Here is a 12,077-nt window from a genome sequence, read left to right as displayed (position 1 = left end):
TGTTTCTGGAGTAGCCCCGAGGGTAGGTATTCAATCTCCTGGCTCCGCCAATTGGGGTTTGGCCAGGAGACGTCATAGACGCCTGGCCACCCGGGGCCTCTGGCACAAGCTTATTTGTTACATATTTCAGTTTAACTCGTGGTTTCGTGGTAATTAATTGAAGGTGGATGGGTTACCAGCCCCTCGCACCCGTCCAGAGCCCCCATTTAGCCCCTGTGGTGGACACATATGCCATGAGGGGAGGAGCCAATCAAAATTGGATCTCCCCCCACAGCACTGTCCACGACAGAGTTGCACATCCGGCACCGCGAGGAGGTAGGGGGTTGTTTTGCCGGACAGACACACACACAGACACACTCACACACAGAGACACACTCACACAGACACACTCACACGGACACACACACAGACACACACACACAGACACACTCACACAGACACACACACAGACACACTCATTTAACAAGCTGTTGGGGCAAGTGCTGTTAGCAAACACACACACAGACAAACTCACACAGACACACTCACACAGACACACTCACACACAGACACAAACAGATTACACACAAACAGACATACACAGACACACTCACACAGACACACTCACACAGACACACACACACAGACACACTCACACAGACACACACACACAGACATACTAACACAGACACACACACACAGACAAACTCACACGCACGCAGACGCACTCACATGCACACATATACAGACACACTCACACAGACACACACATTACACACAAACAGACACACACAGACACATTCACACACTGACACAACAACATCCGCCATTCGCCACTAAGTGGCGGTGACGTCACCACGACGCTTGTAATAGGCCATGTGCACCTTGAGGCCACGTGAAGTGTCAAACGCCCGCTGGCAGGAGGTCACGGGGCAGACCCAGGTGCCACGGGTCGACTGACTAAGATAACTGAGATGACTGGCTGATGCACCACCTATACCCCCTACTGTGCCAACTTGCTGTGCTTTATCCACCCGGCGCTCCGCTCGTTGTTGTGAGCGTCGCTCCTCCGCCCTCCATTGTTGTTGGAGGGTGACTACCTCCAACTGCCCAGTAGCGTCCTTCACGAGCCTCCTCCACAGAGGCCGATCTTGATACTGCTGGTACCAGTCATCGGCAAGTCCACTCAGCTCCACGTCCTCCTGTACCACATCACTCCATCTCTTCTCTAGCCCGTGCCGCGCCCGTTTAGCCCCCTCGATCCGGCCGAACAAAAGCTATTTCGGCTTGCGGTGGCTGGGCATGCGGGCTACATGACCCAGCCATCCCCCCCACTTGAAGTGTCAAACGCCCGCTGGCAGGAGGTCACGGGGCAGACCCAGGTGCCACGGGTCGACTGACTATGATAACTGAGATGACTGGCTGATGCACCACCTATACCCCCTACTGTGCCAACTTGCTGTGCTTTATCCACCCGGCGCTCCGCTCGTTGTTGTGAGCGTCGCTCCTCCGCCCTCCGTTGTTGTTGGAGGGTGACTACCTCCAACTGCCCAGTAGCGTCCTTCACGAGCCACCTCCACAGAGGCCGATCTTGATACCGCTGGTACCAGTCATCGGCAAGTCCACTCAGCTCCACGTCCTCCTGTACCACATCACTCCATCTCTTCTCTAGCCCGTGCCGCGCCCGTTTAGCCCCCTCGATCCGGCCAAACAAAAGCTATTTCGGCATGCGGTGGCTGGGCATGCGGGCTACATGACCCAGCCATCGCAGCCTGCCCGCCGGAGGAGCTCACCGATGGGACCTTGCCCAGATTTTCAAGTATTTGTGAGCTCCTCACACAATCCAGTCTGGTTAAACCCAGGATGGATCGTAGGCAGGCCAGCCTAAATGTTTCTAACCGGCGAAGATGTTCCATTAGGCGGGTCCACGTTTCGCAAGCGTAGAGAAGGGAGGGAATGACCGTGGCCGAGAAGACCTGAAGCTTAGTGCGGAGCGACAGACCAGGTAGCTTCCACACAGCGTTAACCAACCGATGAAAATATATTGCCGCTCGACTGATTCGGAGTGAGAACTCTGCTGTTAAACTGGAGCCGGTCATAAGCACATTTCCCAGGTATGGGAAACTCTCCACTCTCTGCACAACTGCCCCATCACCGATTGGGAGTTGTGGGGGTGGAGTGTCCGATCGTACAAAATACCAAGGCAGGTGCTTAGTTTTGGTGGGGCTGATGGTAAGGCCCCATCTCTTAATGGCACGCTCCAGTCTCAGCAGCAGCATCTCCAACTCCTCCTCTGAATGAGCAGCTATTACCAAATCATCAGCATACATAACGTGGTTGAGCAATAGGGAGCCATCCCTTGACCGCACCCGGGCATCGATCAGCCTCCCATTATATCTGTACCATATGGAGATTCCCCCAGTACAGCTATTGAAGGCTTCACGAACTACGTGGTCGAAATAGATGTTAAATAATGTGGGAGCCAGAGGACATCCCTGTCGCACCCCAAGGTGTACAGGGAAAGGCTCGGACTCCCGGCCACGTAGTTTTGCCCGGGCCCGCTCACCATCATGAAGGTCCTTAATGATCGTGAGCAGAGGGTCAGGGACTCCGAAAGCACGAAGAACAACCCAGAGCCCAGGACTATTGATGGTGTCATAGGCCTTGACAAGGTAAATAAAGCAGAGATGTAGGTCTTGCTGGAATTCCCTACACCTCTGCTGTAGCAGACAGACGGAAAATATGGCATCTGTGCAGGACCGCCCTTTCCTGAAACCGCATTGGGGCTCCGCAAGCCTCTCCTCAGCGTGCCTGGCAAGGCAATATTGAATAATCCTTGCCAGGACCTTTCCCGGCACACTGAGGAGTCAGATGCTCATGTAGTTGTTACAGTCTGTGCGGTCCCCCTTCTTAAAGAGGGGGACCAACAGGGCATCCTACCAATCCTGCGGAACCCGTCCAGTGGTCCAGACTGTTGTTATGATGTCATATAGGGCAGTCTGTGCATAAACTCCACCCTCCCTCAGCATTTCGCTTGGGAGATCATCTCTGCCCGCTGCATTTCCTGGTCTCAGACTCTGGATCGCCTTCAGTACTTCCTCTACAGATGGCACAACACGTTGTGCAACGATGTTTTCCTGGCTGAGGGATTTTCCCTCCCCCAAGACGTCACAGAAATGCTCAGCAAATCTGCAAACCTGTTCCTGGGGGTCGGAGATTGGATCACCTTTTTTTCCCCTTATGATGGCAATAGGTGTGGTGCTGCAGGTAACTTTTTTGATGGAGTTAAATAGAGATTTGTGATCGCGCGCCACTGAGGCAGACTCCATCTCCTCAGCAACCTGCGACCACCACCCATCCTTGCAGCGCCTCACGGCTCCCCGAACCTCCGAGCGAAGGCTGCGGTAAGCCTCCTCATTCTCTGACGTGGGATTCTGTAGCCGATGACAGTGGGCCTGTCGCTTTTTCTCAACCATCCTGAACACCTCCTCTGTCAGCCAGGGTCTCTGGGGAGGTCTGGACTGCGTACCCAAAGCAGCCATTGCAGCCGCATGAGTCACAGTCCTAAACCTCGCCCATTTACCCTTGACATCAGGAGGAGTGGGGGACGATGGCAATCCCAGCCGCAAGCGATGATGAAATTCTCGCTTGCAACTTTCATCAGATAACCGAGACCAGGCCACTTTTGGTTGGAATGGGGTCCTGGGTGTACACCCACCACGGGAGTGGAAGAATGGCAGGCGCATCTTACAGATGACTAGTCGATGGTCAGAGGGCAGATCAGCTCCACGGTAGGTCCTGGTGTCAAGGACATGGGCTCGCATCCGCTGGTCCGTCACTATGTAGACCAGCAGATGTTCTTGCTTGGACCCGGCAAGCATCCATGATGTTGTGTGGATGCGCCGATGCCGGAACAGCGTGTTGGTAATTACAAGCCCATGGGCTGCACAAAAATCTAGCAGCCTCCTACCGTTGTTATTGAGCTGATCTGGCCCATGCCCTCCAATCACTCCAGGCCAGGTGCCAGCATCATGTCCGGCAAAACAACCCCCTACCTCCTCGCGGTGCCGGACGGGCAACTCTGTCGTGGACAGTGCTGTGGGGGGAGGGCCAATTCCGATTGGTTCCTCCCCTCATGGCGTCTGTGACCACCACAGAGGCTAAACGGGGGCTCTGGACGGGTGCGAGGGGCTGGTAACCCCTCCACCTTCAAAAAATTACCACTAAACCACGACTTAAACACTGTAAGACACACAATGACACACACAATGACATACACAATGACACACAAAAACAACAAAGAACAAAGATCCCCCATATAGCCTTAACAGACAATGACACACATACACTGTAACACACACAATGACACACATACACTGTAACACACAATGACACACACAATGACATACACAATGACACACATACACTGTAACACACACAATGACACACACACACAGCGACACACACCATACGCAGACAATGAACCCCCGTATAGCCTTAACAGGCTGTAGGGGCAAGTGCTGTGAGTAGCGAGTAGCAGAAGCGCCTATGAAGGTTACCGGCACTGTGGCACACGAGGGGGTGGGTGTCCAGCACCACGCCCGGCCGCCTTTGTCTCCCCCAGTGCTAGCGATGTTTTACTGAGCTACACCGCTACACCAGGGAGTCATTTGAGGCTGAGTCGACCTAGGGGAGGCCCAGGACCGGTTCAGAGAATCGTCGCTGGCGGTGTTGGCCGTGAGCGGGAATCGAACTCAGGTCGCCAGGTTCGTAGTGCAGCGTAGCGGTCAATGCAATGTCACTCACACGAGTTGTTGTTGTTGTGGTTGTTGTGGTTGTTGTTCTGGTTGTTGTTGTGGTTGTTGTGATTGTTATAGTAATAGGTTTTACCCTTTTAACTGGCACAAAAACTGACACCTTTATTCAAGGCATCATGTCTGCAATAACCACAACACAAGCAGTCAAAATGCAAACAAAAAGAGACAACTCTGATAATAATATTGGCACTGTCCTTGAATTTGATTGGTCCACACCCGAGACGGCTTTTCTTAGAGCCCTTAAGTCTCCACTGGTGTTGGACCAGAAGACGCCAAAAGGCGTACAACTCAAAAACAGCGCACCATCAGAGTATTGAGGGCTCGGGGTGAGCATTAACATTATGAGACCTCCTTTGCCAGTAACAAGATACAGAAATAGGTTTTACCCTTTTAACTGGCACAAAAACTGACACCTTTATTCAAGGCATCGTGTTTGCAATAACCACAACACAAGCCAGTCAAAATGCAAACGAAAAAAGACAACCACACTCTTTGTGGTTGTTGTTATTGTTGTTGTGATTGTTGTTATTGTTGTGGTTGTTATTGTTGTTGTGATTGTTGTTATTGTTGTTGTGATTGTTGTTGTTATTGTTGGTGTGGTTGTTGTGATTGTTGTTATTGTTGTTATTGTTGGTGTGGTTGTTGTTATTGTTGTTATTGTTGTGATTGTTGTTGGTGTTGTAGTTGTTATTGTTGTGATTGTTGTTGTGATTGATGTTGTTATTGTTGTTGTTATTGTTGTGATTCTTGTTGCTGTTGTAGTTGTTATTGTTGTGATTGTTGTTATTGTGGTTGTTGTTGTGGTTGTTGTGATGGTTGTTATTGTTGTGATTGTTGTTATTGTTGTGATTGTTGTTGTGATTGTTATTGTTGTTGTGGTTGTTGTTATTGTTGTTATTGTTGTGATTGTTGTTGTTGTTGTGGTTGTTATTGTTGTGATTGTTGTTATTGTTGTTATTGTTGTTATTGTTGTTGTGATTGTTGTTGTTGTTGTTGTGGTTGTTATTGTTGTTTTGTGATTGTTATTGTTGTGGTTGTTGTGATTGTTGTTATTGTTGTTATTGTTGTTGTGATAATTGTTGTTGTTGTGGTTGTTTTTGTGGTTGTTGCTGTGATTGTTGTTGTTGTTGTGATTGTTGTTGTGGTTGTTGTTGTGATTGTTGTTGTGGTTGTTGTTGTGATTGTTGTTGTGGTTGTTGTTGTGATTGTTGTTGTGGTTGTTGTTGTGGTTGTTGTTGTGATTGTTGTAATGGTTGTTGTTGTGATTGTTGTTGTGGTTGTTGTTGTGATTGTTGTTGTTGTTACGTCTCTGCAGCTAAAGCCCGCGGGAGGAGCCCCCAGGGACGTGGCGGCCAAGAGCCCCGACAAACCGTGACCTACACCACGTGGTGTCTGTACACCACGTGGTGTCTGTACACCACGTGGTGTCTCTACAACCAGGTGGTGTCTCTACCACCAGGTGGTGTCTCTACACCACGTGGTGTCTCTATACCACGTGGTGTCTCTACACCACGTGGTGTCTCTACCACCAGGTGGTGTCTCTACCACCAGGTGGTGTCTCTACACCACGTGGTGTCTCTACAACCACGTGGTGTCTCTACAACCACGTGGTGTCTCTACACCACGTGGTGTCTCTACAACCACGTGGTGTCTCTACACCACGTGGTGTTTCTACCACCACGTGGTGTCTCTACAACCACGTGATGTCTCTACAACCACGTGGTGTCTCTACACCACGTGGTGTCTCTACACCACGTGGTGTCTCTACAACCACGTGGTGTCTCTACAACCAGGTGGTGTCTCTACAACCACGTGGTGTCTCTACAACCACGTGATGTCTCTACAACCAGGTGGTGTCTCTACAACCACGTGATGTCTCTCTCTCTCAGTGTCATCATCATAACCATCACCGTGACCTTATCCACTGCTGGATGACGATCACTGCGATTGTGACGATGTCTCTACACCACGTGGTATCTCTACACCACGTGGTGTCTCTACACCACGTGATGTCTCTACACCACGTGATGTCTCTACACCACGTGATTTCACTGCGATTGTGACGATGTCTCTACACCACGTGATGTGTCTACACCACGTGATGTCTCTACACCACGTGATGTCTCTACACCACGTGATGTCTCTACACCACGTGATTCTACTACGATTGCGACGATGTCTCTGCACCACGTGATGTCTCTACACCACTTGATGTCTCTACACCACGTGATGTCTCTACACCACGTGATGTCTCTACACCACGTGATTCTACTACGATTGCGACGATGTCTCTGCACCACGTGATGTCTCTACACCACTTGATGTCTCTACACCACGTGATGTCTCTACACCACGTGATTTCACTGTGATTGTGACGATGTCTCTACACCACGTGATGTCTCTACACCACGTGATTTCACTACGATTGTGACGATGTCTCTGCACCACGTGATGTCTCTACACCACGTGATTTCACTGTGATTGTGACGATGTCTCTACACCACGTGATTTCACTGCGATTGTGATGATGTATCTACACCACGTGATGTCTCTACACCACGTGATGTCTCTACACCACGTGATGTCTCTGCACCACGTGATTTCACTGCGATTATGACGATGTCTCTATACACCACGTGATGGCTCTACACCACGTGATTTCACTGCGATTGTGACGATGTCTCTGCACCACGTGATTTCACTGCGATTGTGACGATGTCTCTACATCACATGATTTCACTGCGATTGTGACGATGTCTCTATACACCACGTGATGACTCTACACCACGTGATTTCACTGCGATTGTGACGATGTCTCTGCAACACGTGATGTCTCTACACCACGTGATGTCTCTACACCACGTGATGTCTCTGCACCACGTGATGTCTCTACACCACGTGATTTCACTGCGATTGTGACGATGTCTCTACACCACGTGATGTGTCTACACCACGTGATGTCTCTACACCACGTGATGTCTCTACACCACGTGATGTCTCTACACCACGTGATTTCACTGCGATTGTGACGATGTCTCTACACCACGTGGTATCTCTTCACCACGTGGTGTCTCTACACCACATGATGTCTCTACACCACGTGATGTCTCTACACCACGTGATTTCACTGCGATTGTGACGATGTCTCTACACCACGTGATGTGTCTACACCACGTGATGTCTCTACACCACGTGATGTCTCTACACCACATGATGTCTCTACACCACGTGATTTCACTGCGATTGTGACGATGTCTCTACAGCTCGTGATGTCTCTACACCACGTGATGTCTCTACACCACGTGATGTCTCTACACCACGTGATGTCTCTACACCACGTGATTTCACTGTGATTGTGACGATGTCTCTACACCACGTGATGTCTTCTACACCACGTGGTGTCTCTACACCACGTGATGTGTCTACATCACGTGATGTCTCTACACCACGTGGTGTCTCTACTCCACGTGATGTCTCTACACCTCGTGATGTCTCTACACCACGTGGTGTCTTTACACCACGTGATGTCTCTACACCACGTGGTGTCTTTACACCACGTGATGTGTCTACACCACGTGATGTCTCTACACCACGTGGTGTCTCTACACCACGTGATGTGTCTACACCACGTGATTTCACTGCGATTGTGATGATGTCTCTACACCACGTGATGTGTCTACACCACGTGATGTCTCTACACCACGTGATGTCTCTACACCACGTCATGTGTCTACACCACGTGATGTGTCTACACCACGTGATGTGTCTACACCACGTGATGTGTCTACACCACGTGATGTGTCTACACCACGTGATGTGTCTACACCACGTGATGTGTCTACACCACGTGATGTCTCTACACCACGTGGTGTCTCTACACCACGTGGTGTCTCTACACCACGTCATGTGTCTACACCACGTGATGTCTCTACACCACGTGATGTCTCTACACCACGTGATGTCTCTACACCACGTGATGTCTCTACACCACGTGATGTCTCTACACCACGTGATGTCACTACACCACGTGATGTCTCTACACCACGTGATTTCACTGCGATTGTGACGATGTCTCTACACCACGTGATGTCTCTACACGACGTGTTTTCACTGCGATTGTGACGATGTCTCTACACCACGTGATGTGTCTACACCACGTGATGTCTCTACACCACGTGATGTCTCTACACCACGTGTTTTCACTGCGATTGTGACGATGTCTCTACACCACGTGATGTCTCTACACCACATGATGTCTCTACACCACGTCATGTGTCTACACCACGTGATGTCTCTACACCACGTGATGTGTCTACACCACGTGATGTGTCTACACCACGTGATGTGTCTACTCCACGTGATGTCTCTACACCACGTGGTGTCTCTACACCACGTGGTGTCTCTACACCACGTCATGTGTCTACACCACGTGATGTCTCTACACCACGTGATGTCTCTACACCACGTGATGTCTCTACACCACGTGATGTCTCTACACCACGTGATGTCTCTACACCATGTGATGTCACTACACCACGTGATGTCTCTACACCACGTGATTTCACTGCGATTGTGACGATGTCTCTACACCACGTGATGTCTCTACACCACGTGTTTTCACTGCGATTGTGACGATGTCTCTACACCACGTGATGTGTCTACACCACGTGATGTCTCTACACCACGTGATGTCTCTACACCACGTGTTTTCACTGCGATTGTGACGATGTCTCTACACCACGTGATGTCTCTACACCACATGATGTCTCTACACCACGTCATGTGTCTACACCACGTGATGTCTCTACACCACGTGATGTGTCTACACCACGTGATGTGTCTACACCACGTGATGTGTCTACTCCACGTGATGTCTCTACACCACGTGGTGTCTCTACACCACGTGGTGTCTCTACACCACGTCATGTGTCTACACCACGTGATGTCTCTACACCACGTGATGTCTCTACACCACGTGATGTCTCTACACCACGTGATGTCTCTACACCACGTGATGTCTCTACACCACGTGATGTCACTACACCACGTGATGTCTCTACACCACGTGATTTCACTGCGATTGTGACGATGTCTCTACACCACGTGATGTCTCTACACCACGTGTTTTCACTGCGATTGTGACGATGTCTCTACACCACGTGATGTGTCTACACCACGTGATGTCTCTACACCACGTGATGTCTCTACACCACGTGTTTTCACTGCGATTGTGACGATGTCTCTACACCACGTGGTGTCTCTACACCACGTGATGTCTCTACACCACGTGATGTCTCTACACCACGTGATGTCTCTACACCACGTGATGTCTCTACACCACGTAATTTCACTGCGATTGTGACGATGTCTCTGCACCACGTGATGACTATACACCACGTGTTTTCACTGCGATTGTGACGATGTCTCTACACCACGTGATGTCTCTACACCACGTGATTTCACTGCGATTGTGACGATGTCTCTATACACCACGTGATGACTCTACACCACGTAATTTCACTGCGATTGTGACGATGTCTCTGCACCACGTGATTTCACTGGGATTGTGACGATGTCTCTACACCACGTGATTTCACTGCGATTGTGACGATGTCTCTGCACCACGTGATGTCTCTACACCACGTGATTTCACTGCGATTGTGACGATGTCTCTACACCACGTGATGTGTCTACACCAGGTGATGTCTCTACACCACGTGATTTTCTCTAAGCCACGTGCTCCTCCGTCTCTCTGTGTGATCGTCATCGCCGTGGTCAAGGGGCGGTCCGTGAATGACGTCACGCGATTTTCGACGATTTTTGAACCCGCCCCCTCCCTCAAATATGACGTCACAAAGCTCTGCCACCCCCCCCCCCAAAAAAAATTCAAATAAATAAATTATAAAACGTGCTTCAAATGGCTTTAAACTATCGTCATTTAACGTGGCGCTGCGCTCTGATGCTGTAGGAGAAAACAATTTATTATGAAGCCTCTTTGATGAAGAATAAAGCGTGTGCTGTTGTCGTTAGTTATTTTATTGTTGTGCGTTTTGATGTGACGTCACATTTCTCAATCACCCCCACCCCCACCTCGTCACAAATATCTGACCCCCCCCCCCACCCCCCAATAGGTGCGTGACGTCATTTATGGACGGACCCTTATCCACTGTTGCATGGAGTTCAATCTGACAAAGATGATGATGTCTATGAGATGTTGACTACCTCGCCTGGTGTACAGGAGGTCGTGGGTTCGATCCCGATCCTCACGATGCCTGCTGCTGCTGGAGATGTGGAGTCTGAGTGTCTCTCTCTCATCATCACGGTGGCTATGAGATGTTGACTACCTCGCCTGGTGTACAGGAGGTCGTGGGTTCTATCCTGATCTTCACGATGCCTGCTGCTGCTGTAGATGTGGAGTCTGAGTCTCTCCCTCTCTCTCGTCTCGTGATTTGCGAGGAGTTTTTTTTTGCGTGTTTCATCCGGTCCCTCCGATTCTTCCTCTACACATTCAGAATCGCAAAGATCATTTGCGTCGTAAGTCTCTTCATATGCTACACTGGGTGGGGATCTTTGTCTGCGTGTGTTGTGTGTGTTGTAGCGATCTGTGTTGCTGATATTAAACTGTGATTCAGAGTGAGCCATGTTTCTCTCTCTCTCTCTCAGGAGGTTCATGATGGCCATGTCAGAGACACTGAGCTACACGGAGACTCACCTAGAGACTCACCTACTCACCCACAGACTCACCTACTCACTCACCCACCTATAGACTCACCTACTCACACACCCACTCACTCACCTACAAACTCTTCCACCCACTCACAGACTCATCCACCCACTCACAGACTCACCTAGAGACTCACCTACTCACCCACAGACTCACCTACTCACTCACCCACCCACCCACAGACTCACCTACTCACTCACTCACCCACTCACTCACCTACAAACTCAACCACCCACTCACAGACTCACCTAGAGACTCACCTACTCACCCACACACTCACTTACTCACTCACCTACAAACTCATCCACCCACTCACAGACTCACCTAGAGACTCACCTACTCACTCACCCACTCACTCACTCACTCACAGACTCATCCACCCACTCACAGACTCACATAGAGACTCACCTACTCATTCAAACACTCACTCACCTACAAACTCATTTACCCACTCACAGACTCACCTAGAGACTCACCTACTCACTCACCCACTCACTCACTCACAGACTCATCCACCCACTCACAGACTCACCCACAGACTCACCTACTCACTCACC

The 12,077-nt window shown here is 50.0% G+C and overlaps 1 long non-coding RNA gene across 1 annotated transcript; it reads left to right on the top strand.

The window, feature by feature from the left end:
- Positions 1-7,629: 7,629 nt before the first annotated feature.
- Positions 7,630-11,433, top strand: LOC142923480 (uncharacterized). The gene is made up of 2 exons (XR_012940784.1): positions 7,630-10,421; positions 10,496-11,433. It is a non-coding gene; the product is annotated as an uncharacterized LOC142923480 (long non-coding RNA).
- Positions 11,434-12,077: the final 644 nt, after the last annotated feature.

This window comes from Petromyzon marinus, unplaced genomic scaffold, assembly GCF_048934315.1.
Source record: "Petromyzon marinus isolate PM22_M1 ecotype Great Lakes invasive population unplaced genomic scaffold, UKy_Petmar_22M1.pri1.0 PM_Scaffold_563, whole genome shotgun sequence".
NCBI lineage: Eukaryota > Metazoa > Chordata > Hyperoartia > Petromyzontiformes > Petromyzontidae > Petromyzon > Petromyzon marinus.
Note: the sequence above shows the minus strand (reverse complement) of the source record. Positions and strands in the feature narration are given on the sequence as shown.